This window comes from Rhododendron vialii, chromosome 1a (genome assembly GCF_030253575.1).
Source record: "Rhododendron vialii isolate Sample 1 chromosome 1a, ASM3025357v1".
Classification (NCBI taxonomy): Eukaryota; Viridiplantae; Streptophyta; class Magnoliopsida; order Ericales; family Ericaceae; genus Rhododendron; species Rhododendron vialii.
In genome coordinates this window covers 14,482,038-14,500,076 of record NC_080557.1, presented here as the reverse complement: position 1 = coordinate 14,500,076, position 18,039 = coordinate 14,482,038, and the positions used below count along the sequence as shown (strand labels likewise).

The 18,039-nt window shown below is 43.9% G+C and overlaps 1 long non-coding RNA gene and 1 pseudogene across 1 annotated transcript; one reads left to right on the top strand and one right to left on the bottom strand.

Annotated features, from left to right (window-relative positions):
* Positions 1-13,452: 13,452 nt before the first annotated feature.
* On the bottom strand, positions 13,453-14,752 carry LOC131336461 (uncharacterized). The gene is made up of 2 exons (XR_009202832.1): positions 13,795-14,752; positions 13,453-13,667 (listed from the first exon to the last, which is right to left on the bottom strand). It is a non-coding gene; the product is annotated as an uncharacterized LOC131336461 (long non-coding RNA).
* A 7-nt stretch (positions 14,753-14,759) lies between these two features.
* On the top strand, positions 14,760-17,226 carry LOC131328584 (beta-amyrin 28-monooxygenase-like; annotated as a pseudogene).
* The last annotated feature ends 813 nt before the right edge of the window (positions 17,227-18,039 follow it).

The window sequence follows — 18,039 nt, the reverse complement described above, 5'->3', positions numbered from 1 at the left end:
GAAATGTATCAAAGCGGCACAACGGCCCAAGCAGAACTAAGAGTATCAGGGCACACTCGCCCAAAAGTCAAAGGGCACGCAGGCCCTGTCCAAGAAGTCAAGTATCTACTCAAAGTGTCAAGTAACAGCAAAATGAACTAAGGCTCGGTGATAGCCCTCAGTCGTCAAAAAGGTCCTCGTCGTCGTCGTCCTCCTCGCTCTCCTCCAACTCTCGCGGGTCTATCCGGAACCTAGGGTCGTCCGCGGAGTCAGAGCCGCTGCTGAGAGACGTCTGCTTTTCTTCTTCCTCTTCCTCTTCCTCTTCCTCTTCTCTCCTCCTCTTCTGAGTTGGTCCCTCGGCAGGCCTCATCTCTGCAGGCCTCTTCCTCAGTTCTCTGCTGAATTGGAGTTCTCTGCTAGCTGGAGTGATCTGCACTCCCCTCGGTACGCTCGCCACTGGCCGAGAAGAGCTCGGTGCCATCTTCTTTTGTGGAGGAGGCCGTACGCTTTTCTTCCTAGGAGCCGCCCTAGCGCGTCCCTGCATGACCATTTAAATCATTTAGCATACGTTGTGCATATTGTATATATTGAAATGCTAAGTGCAGGAAATTTTGAAATCAAAAGAAGAATGGAAGTTATACCTGAGGCTGCACAGCAGGAGCTGGAGCTGGAGCTGGAGCTGGCGGTGGGTAGTGTAACTGCAAGGAGGCGCTGCCGGCTATCTTGTGAAACTCCTTCTCCATGGCCTTCATCCAGCGAGCCGCCTCCCGCACCCACTCCATCGAGGCCTGTGATACAATTTTTGGGCAAAATCAGAATGCAAGCCAGATATACATGCCGAAAGTAAAGTAAGGGGAACTACAAGGGATGAAGAGTATCGTACCGGTCCTGTGATCTCCGCTGGCTCTGTCCTAGCAGGCTCAAACCGAACTGTGGCCTCATCTCCTTGCGCGTCCCGCACTGCTAGGGTCCAAGAAAGCCGTGGCAGCCCGGTCCCTGTGGCATAGTCGCTCCTCTCTCTCGGTCGAGCCGCCCTGCTCTCCCGGCTCCTCCTCTCCTCTCCAGCCTCCAACGCCTCGCCCTGCACGGCGATATGCTCCAAAACTCCAAGCGGCCTCGCCAGGCGCTGCCTCCGGTAGACGGCGTAGTCACACTCGGGCCTCAGGAAAGCAGCAAGGCCAGTCGGAACAGTGAAGCGCCGCAACTCAGCCAGAGTGTACCTGTCTGTATGTGAAACGTGAAGTGGAAGTGGCCCAGGAACCTGATACTCCAGAAAGCCCAGTGACTGCCGTGTCACCCGGTCACCCAAGTACCACCGCCACCCAAAGGCTGACTCCAACAGCACCCGGCTCACCGTCACTATCCTGCTCCTCGCCAGGTACTCAGGCTTAGGCTCTGCATTGCTCCATGGGTCCCACTCTACCTGCAAGACAATTGCAAAGATTCAAAGTCATCAGCGACAGCATTAAAGCAATTCTAAGGGCAGAATGATCAAAATTGACGTGTTGCTTACCTGAGTACCAGACAGCTCGTCGAGGTATGACTTGAAGGCTAGGAGGCTCCCTCTCGACTTCTTCTTGCCACTGTACATGGGCCCCCTGATCATAGCACGCAGGAGCATCCTCAGATTCGGACACTTGTTCTCTGGTGGGTACATCTTCAGCACTTCGTAGGCCCACAGCTGCAAATGTTTAGACAGTCTAAGCATCAGAATACAGTTCATATGCAAATCAAGGACACGTGCACTAATAGAGTAGGAAATGAACTACAAGCTTTGGTTCTTACCTCCCACACTCTCCAGTAGCCAGCAGTCACCTTCTTCCCCCGCGAGAACTCCCCCATAAAGCCGTAGGACGTGCCCAGGGCTGCTCCTCCCCAGTCGAAGCGTGAAGCCGAGCGCAGGTCGCAAAGAGCCGGCAGGTAAGACAAGTGCACCGTGGCTCGCTTGTTCGGGTATAGCGTAGCCCCGAACAAGTACAACAAGTAGGCCCTCGCCATCTGCTCTGCCTCTAACTCTAAGTCTGGCTCCCTCCCGTGCAAGTACCGTTTGAACTGGTCGTAGTGGATAGTCTCTGCCTCGCCTACCGGCGCCTACCCTAGGAACCACTCTAAAGCCCCGGTGTCCCTGTGGATCTCCGAGTCGAATGGGATAGGCTCCCCTCTAACCCTCAAGCCGGTGAGAGCCGCAAAGTCAGACGGAGTCACCGTCATCTCTCCGATTGGAAGGTGGAAAGTGTTCGAGAAATCCCACCACTTCTCAGCTAGCGCAGTAAGTAGGGCATGGTCACTCTTCACGGCCGTCAACGTGAGGATGAACGGCCGGAACCCTGCAGCATCTACCAAAGCCCTAACCTGCTCTGGCAGCCTCCTGTACAACTCAAGCGAACTCGCTCTGCTCCTCTCTGCATACAAAGACAGGCAACAAAAAGAGTTTCGTCAGCAACTGCAATTCAAACAGTCGATCAAATTCTGAATTTCAAGAGTAGCCCTACAGTCGAAACAAGCATTATAAAGGTCGATCAAAGCTACCGGGCACTCGTATTACTCTATCCAGTTCTGCTATCAGTCGAATCAACTCAAAGGCATTTCCCAGTCGAGCACCGAGCCACAGGGCGTTATTTTTATAAAGGCACACTTCTCAGTCGATTTCACAAGTGTTCTGTTTGTCAAGCTGGTCGACTCAAGCTACTGGACAAGTCATTCGGGCGTTCAACATGTCATGGCAATCTACCTAGTCGAGTTCAAGTTCAAAGGCCCATCTCGTTAGTCGAGCCAACTTATGATTGATTTAGGCTTGGCCCTAACAGTTTTTATCGAAATTATGGGTGTACTGCAAGTCGACTCAACTACGTCGAGTGTCCTATCGTTCAAGTCAAGTTTCAAAGTCAAGGCGTACTACCCAAGTTCTACTTTCTCAGTCAAGCTACAGTTCAAGATTGTGGCCTATGTGCGTTACAAGCTATACTACGCTGATTCAAGTCACGTGCAATTACAATAACAGGACATGCATATCAAAGTAAGTTCAGGAGTATACCTGTGCCCAGTCCACAGATAGGTGTCTCTGCGGGTCTCTCAGCACGAGCTCTGTGTCGTAGCTCTCCCGCAGAGGTGCGAGGCTCTCAACCCCGGATGGTATGAACAAGTGTGGCTCGAGCAGAGCATACGTGTCCGCGTCAAACCTAACGCGGGGGGCCAGCCGCAGGGACTCTACCAGCTTCACTGCACGCTCAAAGGACAACACCTCCCCCTGAGCCTCTTCGGCTGCCTCGGCCTCACGTGCAAAAGCCTCCTCCTCGGCCCTGGCTCTCTCAGCCTCCTCTCTCAGGAGCTCCTCCTCTTGATCCCTCTCAACCTGCCGGAGCCGATCCTCTCGCGCTGCCAGCACCGCAGCCACCACCCCCGGATTCTCCCAAAGCAAACGGCCAAGCTCTTCCTCAGTAATGAACTCGGCGAAGTCCCCGCGCGTAATAGGAACGTGCGCCGAGGACCTTACTGCAGGCCTAAACTCAACCTCCTCCATGGGCACCTCCTCGGACACCCCCTCCTCAACCACGGGATCCTTGCCCCTCGCCGGATCCCTAGGTGGTGTCCCCGGTCGACCACCACCGTCACCACTACCACTGCCGCTGCCGCCGGCCCTAACCAAACCTAAGCCGGTGATCACCAAACCCTCTACACCACTCCTTGGGTCCAATCGTCTAACCCGTGGACCCACTGTACCGACAGCAGCTGGTGTACGCCCCTCCTCTTCTGGCGCACGCCGCCCATCACCACTAACCACCTCTAGTGCATGGCCATCGCCACCATCAGACTCGCCTGCAACAATTGCACCAACGGCCGACGAAGCCTCTGCAGTCGATGGATCGTCGATTCGAGCACCCATGATCTCAGCTCCGTTCCCCGGTCGACCACCCTCGTCACCACCACCTCTGTCACTATTGCTGTCGCTAGTGCCGCCTCCGGATTTCGCCATGGATGACCGTGGATGAGTGAGATTATGAGAAGAATAGCAATGTGGGGAGAAGATTGGAGATTTGGGAGAGTTTTTGAAGTGTTTGGGGATCAAAACAGAAGGAATGGCAGTTTCTGTAGTCCTGTAGAAGTTTAAACGACGCGGGGCCGTGCTGGGCCGGGTCTGGGCTGGATCTGGGCCGGTTTGGCAAAGTTTTCTGGCGTGCGCCAGTATATCTATACCGTACGCCACTATTTTTTGGGCCTCAAGCCCAACTCTCTTATAAAGTCCAAATTTATTTCCAAGTCAAAACCCAAGGAGGCCCAGTTCCACATTGATACCTATGGTGGAACCATCCCCAAGCAAAGGCCCAATTTCAAATCAACGATGGTCCATCCGTCCAATTTCAAATCAACGACGGTCCGCCCGCCCAATTTCAAATCAACGACGGTCCACCCAATTTCAAATCAACGACGGTCCATCCGTCCAATTTCAAATCAACGACGATCTATCCGTCCGTCCAATTTTAAATCAACGATGATCTATCCGTCCAATTTCAAATCAACGACGGTCCATCCGTCCAATTTCAAATCAACGAAGATCTATCCGTCCAATTTCAAATCAACGACGGTCCACCCGTCCAATTTCAAATCAACAATGGTCCACCCGTCCAATTTCAAATCAACGACGATCTATCCGTCCAATTTCAAATCAACAACGGTCCACCTGTCCAATTTCAAATCAACGATGATCTATCCGTCCGATCCCAAATCAACGACGATCCACCCGTCCAACTGCCTTCTGTCCCCAACCGGAGTCGATTCATTTGCAACGGACTATTTCCCAGGAGAGTTCCTTTTCTGCAGCAGCCCGTTCGTCCAAATATCAATCAATCAGGTTCTTTAAAGATTCCTGTCTTGTGCATTCTGGGTAGCCTCGAAGAGGGTGTCTAGAAAAACCTTTGACGTTACTTGTCTCCAGTCAATGGTACCCCAAGTGCCGTCAAAGGGGGGCTACTGTAGACACCCTATTCTGGACTGTCCGGTTTACGCTACTTTTCGGTCTTTTTATTTCCCCAATGATGATTACGGTCCAGAACAGTCTGAGGATGATGGTGTGTTTTGAGCTTTGAGCGTTCTAAACCCCATTCAAACCCGTTTCAAACCCTTCAAACCAGAGCCAAACAGCCCCTGCGAAACCCGAACTGGCTTACGCCAGTACCATGGTGACGTACGCCAGTGAACGGCCACGTGTCGGTCATTGACCGTTGACTCAGTTATCACCGGTGCACGCCAGTCAATACATGGTGCACGCCAGTCAAACCCAGTCAAATCAACTTTATTCAGCCACATGGACGAGACTTTTTGGCCACCCTGACGTCGGCTACAGTCTCCCTGATCATTACATTCGGCAGGGACGTTCCCCCCTCTCTCCTACACCCTCCATCAAGCCAAGTCCCATGCATTTAATGCATGGGAGGCTCCATACTAAACCCAACCAGCCAAACAAGGCCTTCACCCAACTGATCTCAGTCCCTCTCTCCTCTATAAATACCCCCCTTGCATTCATTTGCAAGGGGTTAGCAACATTAAGAACCAAGAAAAAAAAAGGTCTTTCTTCTCTCCTCTCTTGTTTCCTACTCTTTTCTCCTCCATTGAAAGAGAAAGGAGAGAGGCCCACTCCCAGATACCCTATTGTCAACCAGTTACCCTCCAACCTCCATCTTCAACCTCAAAGCTCCAAAATCACCTCCAAGCCTCAACACAAAAAGGTATACCACCTTTGTGTGGCTTTCTGTTTTCGATTTTTGAGAGGAACCAGTAAGGTCCAGGCTAGTAGTCAATACTAGTCCTGGCCCTGAACTGGTAAAATAAGACAGTCGTGTGAGATGAGACATGGCGCACGCCAGTACGATCATGCCGTACGCCAGTCATGGTAGTACGTGCACTACTGGCGTGGGGATCATCGATCGTCTTCGTTGCTTATTTATGATTTTGTCAATCACCTTAGCATGCTAATAACAAGTTCACTGCTCTCTGTATATTTTAGAACTGCTTAGCTGTAGTGGTTAATACCTGTTCCTCATCTGTTTAAAAGGCCTCTGGGATCCTTCTGGTCATGTTCCAGAGCCCAGTTGATGCAAAGACAACCACTGGATTAGAGTACAACTGGCGCACGACCGTCTAAGACTGGCGTACGGCAGTTTATTTAGGATCCAGTGGCTGGCCCTTGTACTTAGCATGATTTTGGCCTCTTTTATGTTCCCACACTGTTTTTGGAGTATTCTGTTGTCTTTCGTGGCTTAAAGCCACCTAGCTTGTCTGTATATATTTATGTTCTGCTCCATTGAACTGCGTGGTTTGTCCTGGGTGTGCGCTGGTCCATTCCAGAGCCCAAGGGATTGCAAACAAGGGCTGTGAGTTCATAATAAGTGGAGTACGCCAGTTTCGAGGTGGCGTGCGCAGGTTGTGTCCGTATGCAGTGGCCAAGCCAATGCATACTGGTACGGTGCCTGCTCACACCCCCCCCCCTCGAAACAACGTATTCCACCCTATTCGGACTGCTCATGGTGCTTGTTCTCAATCTATGTTTATTATTGCAAGCAAAATCATCCATAAACATTTTTGTCACATAAACCGCAATGTGTTACAGTTTTAATCCCCCTTAACTGCTCCCCGCCCTAACTGGCTAAAAATGGTCAAATGAGAGAAAAATGCAAAGGTTTTACAAAAAAGAAAAAAATTGCCTGAGAAGAGACCGATCTCCGGATTGGGCGAGATGGGTGCCATAAAACCCTTCCCCTCTCGTAACCTGGCTCCCAGAACTCAGATATCGAAGGTGACGACGGATCAATCTACAAGCCTTTTTCAAAATCAAACAAACGTGGCAAACGTTTTTCGAGTTCGGTTCCTTGGGTGTTTCACCGCTAAAACCCAAGTGGCGACTCTGGATCGAAACGTTTCGCCGTGCTTTTCCAAAAGAGGGCTGCACCCGAAGTTTTTAGAAGGCAAAGACGGGAATTTTTGGGGCATGTGCCCACAGATAGAAACCCAAATTACTTGAAGAAGTAACTGAGTGAAGGTGAGAAAAGTGAGATAATTGATTCGCTAGGAAGACTTTGGTTTTTTAAGCACTGGGCTTGATTTGTGTGTGAACCCTTTTTTCTTTTTGAGTTCTTCTATTTATAGGCAAGAGGCTTCACGGTTTTTGCATGTGAATATCTCCTAACTTCACTCCATTGTGCCAAGTGTCCCATGCAACTGCAGATCGTGGGCCAATGGGGGGTGTAGAGATGAGAGAGAGTGGCCCGAATTATGGAAGAGTGCCTGCGTAAATTCAAATCATAGGGGAGTGGGCTTCTTGTATGTTGACAAGTGTCCCTTGTCTTGAAAAATAACTTCCCTCAATAGCTTTTTGGATGCCAAGGGTCCATAATGGCTTTTAACTTCCAAGTAAAAAACCAACTGTTTTCTACATCGTGAGCCATTCCACTTTTTCCAGGAAACACATGCCAAAACTCATATTCAGTGCTCCGAATAATACTTCAATGAAAAATTATTCGGTGTATCTCGCTTCACTTGGGTTTCAATTAATTGGGTCTTGCTCTAAATCACAAAATTAATGTGACCCATTAATTTTTTAGCCCGAGCAACTCATAAAAATTGGCCCAATTTAATTAAATGTTAATTTAATGGCCCTCCAGCGCTAGCCCAATATTTGGTGCCAAAAACGGGTGTAAACAGATAGCTTGGGGCTTCGAGGGAGGTGCCTCCTTCAAATTGGAAAATTGTGCCTCTATGTCTATGATCACCATTAAGAAGACCGTCAAGGAAGAGAATTGATATCCGCGCCCAAACATACGAGCTATTGTAATCATATTAGTTTCGACTCTATTTCCCATATTCATCTTTCTTTTAATTTTTCTTGGTTTTCAGATCGGTGATTAACTGATTTTGTGGCATTGTATGTTGAAGCAAAAAAAAAAGCAGTAGGTAGTCATTGTCCTGACCCTTTGCATATATGTTTTGGCGGAAGGTAGGGCGGTTGGAAAGAGCATGTCATTATGCAGTGGTTTAATTCGCCTAAGTTGTGACTATACTTTGTCTTGAAATTTAGACAAGTTTCTTTTTATTGGTTGTGGTAGATTGATTTTTTCTTCTTCTTATATCTGCTTAATTGATTCTAATTAGATGAATATTGTTTGAAGCTCATTTAAGATAACAATAAGATCGTGATCGAAATCCGGGTTTGTTGTTAGGTTGGTTAGAAGAGAGGGTAATTCCATTTAGTTGTGCTCGATCAGAAGGTGTTGCGTTGTGCCTTCAGGCACATGCAATTACTAGTACAGTGATAAGAAAAAGAAGACATAGTATAGACACCCCGATCTGACTTCCTGATCGTTTTACTTTGTTCTTCGGTTTCTTGTTTTCCGATGATGAATCAGGTCGAAAACAGTCTCGAGAACTTGGAATGGCTTGAGTTTGGTGTACGCGGAACCCATCCTCAGTCCTAAAACACTTGAATCAAAACCTGGACCTTGGGTTTGACAGTCGCGTGACACATTGGGATCCTCGCGCGATGGTTCATTTGCCAAGTGGTGGTCAAAGTCAAAGCTTTGACTATTGACCCTCGCGGGGTTGGCTGGACCCTCGCGCGATGGTCTCACTATCTCGCGCGATGGTCAACACCTGTCATTTTCACCCGGATTGCGTGGTGGTCAGGGGGCTACAGGCCTATGTGACCCCGTTTTCGTCGACTGAACAGCGTTTTGGGGGGCTTCCCTTGCACCACCTCACCCCCCATTCTCCCATCACCTTTGCCACCCCACTTCTCCACCAAGCAATTATGACCAGCCTTGTTGGCTGGTTACATGGCCTTGGCTAGCCACCAACCAACCCATTCTTCTATAAACCCCCCCCCCCCCCCCCCATGCTTCATTTCAAAGGGTTACCATTTTCTCTCCAAGAAAGAAGAAGCAAAGCTCAAGCACAAACATCTCATACCACATTCTCTCCCACATAATCACCTCCCAAGCCTCACCACCTCACTCAAGCCATCTCCAAGACACTCAAGCAAAGGTATAATACCTTTCTGCTCACTGTTCGAACCCCTGAAGGGGGCTGGCAGGGCCAAGGCTGGTAATCAATACCAGTTCTGGCCCTAAAGCTAGCAAGGTTTCAAGAGCCGTTACCAGGAACACCCTCGCGCGATGGTCCCATATACTCGCGCGACAGTTCTGTCTGCGTGAGATTGGACCACGTGGGGAAGGGATGCTGGTCTTTAAGTTTATTGTTGTGTTCATAGTCATTTTCAAGTCTTTTAAAAAGTATTAGTTCACTGTTTTGCATGTTAAAAGTCATAGTTTAGCTTAGTTTACAACTCCTCTTGGTTTGGAATGCTCTTGGGATGCTCTTGAACATGTCTCAGAGCCCTAAGCGTGCAAAGCAATTCTTGGAAGTCCAGTCTGAACAATCGCACGCCTGTATCACTCTATCGCGCGATGGTTCTGTGTTTTCCAGGGACTGCCCTTGCATGAGCAGCTTGGCCTTGGCCTCTGTTTAGATACCCCCACTGTTTAGGGGTCGTGGTTTCAATATTTCCATCTGGCTGTTGTAATATTGTTTACTTTCAAGTACTTATAAACTGCTTGGTTTGCACCTGGGTGAGCACTGGTCCTTCCAGAGCCCAGAAGGGGGTGAAATTCAAACCATTGGTGAAGCATCAATACTCGCGCGAGTGTATGGTAGTGTCGCGCGATGGTTTGCTTGCATGTAAATGGATTCACACAAGCAAGCTGGCCGTTTGTTCGTGCCAAAATCATACACAGCACTGTCTTGATGTATGGTTGATGTTTTGAACTTTATTCCATTTATTACTTGTCATCTCACCAATCCATGCCATATCCATCACATCCTGCAAATTGTTACAGTTTTAATCCCCGATTAACTATTCCCCCCCCCCTAAATTGGCTTAAAATTGATTAATCAAACAGAATCGCAAACAAATATTTTCGCAAATGCCTAAGTAGAGACCGATCTCCGGATTGGGTGAGAGGGGTGCCATAAAACCCTTTCCCTCTCGTAACGTGGCTCCCGAACCCAGATATGGTTATGACGGACTGATTCCTTAACTTTTTCAAATCAAACAGCGCGGCAAGTGCTTCGAAATACGGTTCCTTGGGTGTCGGACCTTCAAACCCGAGTGGCGACTCTGTATTTTGCGAGCGCTTGCTTCCCCGCTTGCGCTCCCTCGACCCGGGCCCCTCGCGTCTCGGAATCTGGAAATTCCGAAGGGCACGCTGCCCACACATAGTGGCAGAAGAAGAAAATACACTACAAGAAAAATTCAATTGGGTGACGAATGAAAATCGTCACAAATTGCATGTTTTTCGTCACAAATAATATAAGTGACGAAAAAAAATTTGTCGACTAAAGGTTGTCGAGGATTCCTACCTGGTGACGAAATCTATTTTTCGTCACCTATAGTGCCTTTTGATGACGAAATATTTCGTCACCAAAAAGTGAATAATTGGTGACGAAATTTTTTTCCTCACTTATTGTGCTTTTTGACGACGAAAAAATTCGTCACCGATGGGTCACATTGGTGACGAATTTTTTTGTCACTAATATAAGAAATCGGTGACGAAATTTTTCGTTGCGAAATATGTTTTCATATGGGAAAAGAAATCCATCTTTCTTGCTCCTGCTGGGTTTCGAACCCGAGTCCCTTGAGTTTTTCGCGCAAGCTCCAACCAACTGCACTACACACACTTTTCAGTAAATATTTGAAATATCTAATATATAACACATATGTTTAACATGAAAATATATTTTGAATGTAATTTTGGACCTTTAAACATTAAAATTAACAATTTTGATAAACATGAAAGTTGTAGGCAATTGAGTTATTGTTCAAACCCAATTTGAATTATCTCAATCGGAGATTTTAGTAAAGAGTTATGTCCGAAATACATTTAGTGACAAAGCGCAATTCATAAATTTCGTCACGAAAGGTACCCATTTGACAACGAAATATATTTTTTGTCGCTGAAAGCGTTAAAATGGTGACAAAATTATTTTTCATCACCAAAGTTAAGCATTTGGTGACGAAAAAAATATTTCGTTACATTTGGCGACGAAATATATTTTTTGTCACCAAATGATTATCTTTGGCGACAAAAAATAATTTTGTCACCTTTTTTAAGCTTTCGGCGACGAAAAATGTATTTTATCGCCAAATGGGTACCTTTAGTGACGAAAATATTTTTTTCGTCGCTAAACAGGCATAATTGGTGACGAAATTATTTCGTCACGAAAGTTATCAAAATAGTGACGAATTTATTTTTTCGTCGCCAAATATACTCATTTAGTGACAAAATTAAATTTCGTCGCCACTTTTTCGTCACTAATTTTCATTTTTCTTGTAGTGATAAATAGGCGGCTTTCTTTTTGTGAGAGCAATTTTCCAAAGGGGTTTTATGTTAAATTTTGGAGGGCTTGTGGACTAAAGGCCATTGGTTATCAAGATCATTGGATGCGGTGTACGTGCAACTCGACAGATGATATTTAGAACGTTGTGAGAATTTACTTCGTCTAGATAAGTATATCTGTAACTACACAATAATTATAGTGATTTGATTCCTTCACTTGATTTTTACTCATTCTGGGGTTCTCCACGTATATCTTTGCGTTGTTACATTGATTGCTTGCAAAGTTTTTGCTGATAGTTTTACTTAGCGATTCGTTTTCATACTGTTAGGGGTTTTACGGATTGTTAGAAAACCCTAGTTTTTTCAATGTTAACGCGATGTCTGAACTTAATTTACATACCTTAATCAATTGAGCTCCTCCTATTTAATTCCATCAAATTGTAGACATAAAGCAGTGATGTGTCAGGTTTCTTGTTTTGAGGGCCATGGAAAAGAGAAATACTAGGCTTAGAACAAAATCCTATATCAATTTTGCTTATAAACAATCAATGATGGTCATCAAGTCTTATAGCCTATATAAAAATATTCTAGGGTTATGTTTTAGATACAATCAATAATACATTAAATTTTTTTTTTTAACAACACCATCCACTAGAACACAACTGCTATCCACCACCAACATCTTCTAGCTCCACCCTCTCCCATTCATCCTTTGCCATGATGATCAACCACAATAAAATGAAATGAAGCCATGAAGTCACCACAATAAATTGAAAAATAAAAAGAAGTTAATCTATGGCTCTATCACTTCTCACCTTCCCAACCTCACCACCATTCTTCATATCAATTTGTTTCATTGGCAATCTAGAGACCTTTTAGAGTGGAGTACTGAAGTAACTCAGCACCAGGAACTTCTAGCATTGAAATCTTACTGCGCCACGCCTTCCATCTAATACTCCCTCTATTCTAATTTATTGCTTTCTTTTGGAGATTCCAACTTATAAAGATGTTGTGCGGCGGGTCCTGAACGACCCAACCACAACTCGACAATCATTGATCGCCGTGATATTGAGAAAACAACAAATCAAACATATCCGAGAAACATGGTGTGATTTACTCTATCATATTGTATCTTAATCAGGGTGTAATTTGGCAACTTGGAGCTCTTTTGTTTTTTTTTGTTTGAACCGCGAAGAAGAATTTTATTAAAAAAGAGAGGGAATAGTACCAAAAGGAATACCAAGAGCAAACCAAACAACTTGGAGCTAATAGTGATTTATCTGTTTGGTTGGACCATTGGGTAGGACCTTACAGATTGCATGACTATATTTTGCACCCAACGTTGTAGATCTTAAAGTTAGAGACTCTTGTTTGACTCTTGTAGTTTTGTCTTGGCGTATGGATCTGCTAAAAGACTATCTCCCGTCCCAAATTCTTGAGTCAATTCAATCAATTCCTATCCCCTTGCCCCCTTCCATTGACACACCTGTTCGGGAACCAAATAGTCAGGGAGATTTTACCTTCAAGTCAGCATATAATTGGCTCCTTATCCAGACTCTCATCCCCCAATTGCATGCCTAGCCTTCCTTGGCGGCTGCTATGGCGGCTGAAATTACCCTCAAAATTAAAACTCTTTATATGGTTTGTTTGTCACAATGCTTTGCCAACCAATGAAATCTTAATCGTCACATCCTCAACACGGCACAATGTATATTGTGTGGACACTCCACTGAATCATGGTCGCATATTGTATGGGAATGTTTGGCGTGGAGTTCTCTATATAAATTTGGCCCTTTCGCAACCAAGCAAACATCTGTTGGTCTCTTTGTAAGATGTACAACACATGTTGGACGAGTCGACTAAAGAACCGTGATTATAAGAAGTAAAAGGTCACGCCTCTATAGAAACATCGTGCTTATTTACCCGTAAAAGACTAGAGTTGCTTTAAAAACCGAGGTGGATTTTGTTTTTCGGGAAAACGATTTCTGTACCCTGATTATTAATTTTTCCCAATTGACCGCATTATTTTTACACCTAGAGCATTGAAAGAAATTTCTCTGGATCACACCATGATACATTCGAATAACAGCTATGCAAAAAGGAAAAGGTTTATTAATTAACTCATCAATCTTTCAAAGTATGGTACATTTACAATATATATCAACTAGTACAATAACCCGCGTCTAAAACAAAACTAAAAAGCTATAAGAACATAACTAAAAAAAAAAAATTTATAACAACTCAAGCAACTTCTTCTTCAACCCAGAAAGTTTGCATCGCCTGGCATGTCACAAGTGTACGTACGTACTGCATTCGATAAAAATAGGGAACTCATTAGAATATGCGAATACAAAAAAAAAAAACAAAACAAAGAAAGAACGCTATGTCTTGAATCTAAAGGTGGAATACATGTAAAAGGCTCAATATATCTCACCTCCTTCATCCTTCTACGTACATGCTTAGTTAATAAAGGTCTCCACCTCTTACGCTGCCAATTCAAAGGGAACAAAGAGTATTTAAATTGGGAGTAAAAGGCCCTTCGATCCTAGACCAAGATTATGATTCTAAGAGGAAACAAAATCAATTTGCAAGCCGTAAGGAGATGGTGATATATAGAGACCGAAATTGCCGAGCAAAAAAAAGATAGAGACTGAAATTAAACGATTTACCGATGACCAGGTGGAGATCAGCCTATGGTTGTGCCCGATTGGAGGTCGAAGGGTCGTGGTCAGAATTGCGCCATGAGCGACATCAGTTTTCCTGAAAGTTGAGAGAGAGAGGGGTGTAAGATCTATGGTATGGAGGCCAAGAAGAAAGAGGGCAACCATATTTACCTAAAAAAGAGGCGACTGACTGTTTTGGGGGGAAAGTAAAACCCAAATAATTTCAAATTTTTATGGATTCAAATTTGGTTTCTTGTTGGGGCCCATGAAGTATTTATCACGCTTGTAAATGAAAGCGTATAAAAATAAGCAAATACATTTAATCACCCTTTTAAAAAATGTAGTTATATCAAACAAGAAAGATTTTATCACGGTTGCAACGAAGTGTGGTTCAAATAGACCCATTTTATCACGCTTATAAGAAAGTGTGTTTTAAAATAGACACATTTCTATAATGGTTGTAACGAACCGTGATTACAATAGACACATTTTATCACGCTTATAGAAAAATGTGGTTAAATAGACACATTTTTATTATGCTTGTAGCAAAATGTGGTTAAATTAAAAAGTTATAATCACGGTTCTATTAAAACTGTGATAATAAATATTAATTATCACGGTTTTATTAGCAAAGTGACATTAAAAATTCACCTCGCATCTCTTTATCACGTTTTCATCAAAACTGTGATCTTTCTAATGTTTTTACAGTGATCTTTATCTCTCATTCTAGTAGTGCAACTTCCTCAAAGCGGAGGCGTTGCAGAGGTACATAGGAATCATGGACGGGATCGCTCAGCGACACTTTGCCACTGATTGGGAGAACAAAGACCAAGTGTTGGTATTCCCTCTAACAAAGCACTACACGTTCTGGATCGCCTGTCGATTGTTTGTCAGCGTTGAACATCCTAGCCATGTGGCGAAGTTTGAAGACCCCTTTGGTGGTTTGGAGGCGGGGATATTATCTGTACCCATAGACTTGCCCGGAACCCCGTTTAATCGGGCAATCAAGGCCTCTAATTTCATTAGGACCGAATTGGTAGCGATTATCAAGCAGAGGAAGTTGGATTTGGCTGAGGGAAAAGCGTCGCCCCCGCAAGACATTTTGTCACACATGCTTTCGAGTTTCGACAAGCAACGAAAATGGAAAGTTCATGCACGAGGCCGACATTGCTGATAAGATCTTGGGGCTGTTGATCGGTGGCCATGACACCGCTAGCTCCTCTTGTGCTTCCATTGTTAAGTTTCTTGCTGAGTTGCCTGAGGTCTACGAAGGAATCTACAGAGGTAATTCTCATTCCTGTCTTCTCTCAAAGCTCTCTATTTGAATTTGTGCTTGTCTACGGTCTACCTATGTTTTCACCGCGGTTTTATAACGCAGTTATCATGAGACGTATAAATATGGGTGATACAGCTATACATCGGATACGTGTAAGTAAATCACGATATTAGATGTTTGAAATCCCGCAACATAATGACCAATAAGAGATGTAACGACTTTTATTTAAAAGCTGATTTTCACAGCTTATTATACTTGCATGGTGGGTTTTCTGTACGAAATTGAGAATAGGATTTTTTTTTTTTCCTGTATCACATGAATTTTCTCATTTACAAGACCTGGAGACTATGAAAAAAAATTATTAACATAGAGCAGTATTTTGTTTGAGGTACATTTTTTACTTTGTGAGAACAGAGCAAATGGAAATTGCAAAATCAAAAGCAGCAGGAGATTTGTTGAATTGGGATGATATTCAGAAGATGAAGTATTCATGGAACGTGGCATGTGAAGTGATGAGGCTTGCACCACCAGTCCAAGGTTCTTTCAGAGATGCCATCAATGATTTCATGTACAATGGTTTCTCAATTCCAAAGGGTTGGAAGGTAATTATTATAAGCATATTAATGCATAAAATTGAATCGTTGAAGACGAATAAGGGACCCAGGACACAAGGGCATCATAACAAGGAGCAAACGAACAGACATGAACAAATACCGATAATCCTATGCCGCCTAAGGCCCAAAGGAAGTCGGCAAGAGACAACTGAAACCAAAACACGAACGAATCCCGATAATCATATGCCGCCTAAGGGCCAAAGGAAGTCGGCAAGAGACCAACAAAACCAAAATACTGGTCATACAGCAAAAACTCCAACGAGGAGAACCTAAAAAATTGCCAAATCCTAACACTAGAACCCCAAAAACTATGTTTATAATGAAATCTACTCTCCCCGTCTCCATTCTTTTGTCCCAATTAGCACTTTTAGCTGTCTCAAATTTTTTGTCCCACTTTAGAACTGAATTGGCTAAAAGTAAGAGAATTTTCCATTTTACCCTTCCTAAATGTTGTCCCTCATTCTTTTGTCCCAATTAGCACTTTTGCCTAAATGTTTCAAGGGTAAAATTAGAAAATCATGTGATCATACATGGAATTATTATGTTTCCTTAATAAGTTAGAATTCCGAAAAGGAACCAAAGAAGGGGGACAGAGGGAGTATTAAAAGAGTTGATGAAAATTGATCCATCAACAAGTGGTACCCACCCAACAATGATGAAAATTGAAATTGTCTTCTTAAAAAATAAATATTTATTTTTAAATCCGGAACGGAGGCATATACCCAGGTTGGTTGTGTATGAGAGCTAGACAGTTGATATGAACTTTTGATGTGAAGATTCTAGCTAGGCCTGGATGTTGACTTAGGCTTCGTTGTGCAAAGGTTTTTATTTTTAAATTATTTATTTTTTATTTTATGAGACAAGTCATTATATTAAAAATTAAGTAATTATTTCTCTTAACGAAACGGGGCCTTAATTATTCACTCAATTAACATGTCATCTACTTCAAAAGCTGAAAATTATTTTGTTATTAATATCTAAATATATTTCCTATTCTATATATTGATATGCAGATATATTGGAGTGTGCATTCAACGCACAGGAACGTTGAATTCTTTCCAGAGCCGCTGAAATTCGATCCCTCGAGATTTGAGGAGTCTGGACCGGCTCCGTACACATTTGTGCCCTTTGGCAGAGGGCCAAGGATGTGCCCCGGAAAGGAATACGCCCGATTGGAAATACTTGTGTTCATGCACCACTTGGTGAGAAGGTTCAAGGGGGAAAAGGTGATTCCTAACGAGAAGACGATTGTCGATCCCATGTCTTTTCCTGGAAAAGGTCTTCCAATCCGCCTCTACCCTCACAAGGCTTAGACAGAATAACTCAGATATATTTGAAGGCTAAAACTACTCCTTTAATTCTACCACTTTTGGAGTATTTCAGTTTCAATTAAAGTGCTTTATTCCATGATGAAGGAAAGAAGCTAAACATAGTTAGAATAAATTGATAGAGAATATATTATATCTTTGTCAAGTATTGTAAGGGAAGCTGTTTTGCTTGTGAGTCATCTGGCAGCATGTGGAAATGTATTTTATTTTGTAAAATTCAAATGAAGTGAATGAAATTAAGCAAATGATTGTCGATCTTTGGGAAATTTACTTTCACTCTTTTTCATGACGCATTTAATTAATTGCTATCTTTTCTTAATACTCATTTTGGATCAAGTCCTTGTGCTACTAAAGAGACCGACGTTGCACATACCGGCACGTGGGGCCCACCTCGGATGTCACACGAATAATCCGCATGTAATCTGAATGAAAAATTGGAAGATTGGATTGAGCACGAACACATATCCAATCAAGCTGATTTTTCATGGGCCCTCTCTTCTTTTTCTTTTTATTTTTTTAAATTATTGAACGGCTCAGACTATCTGTGCGGAATCCGAATTGCCCCGCGTGCCGGTACGTGCACACACCATCGATGTCAATAGCAGTTCTGGTTTTGAAGTGCCTTTCAAAAGAACAGTTTTAAACAGTACAGGGGCTATTATTTCGAGAACTGTCAACACCATGCACTTGTTTTAATCCACGAATGAAACGAGGCCTATGGAAATTGGCGGAAGAACAAATACTATAACTACCCCATGAACTTTGCTGCAGTTTTTTTTATATCCCTTCCTCCGCTAA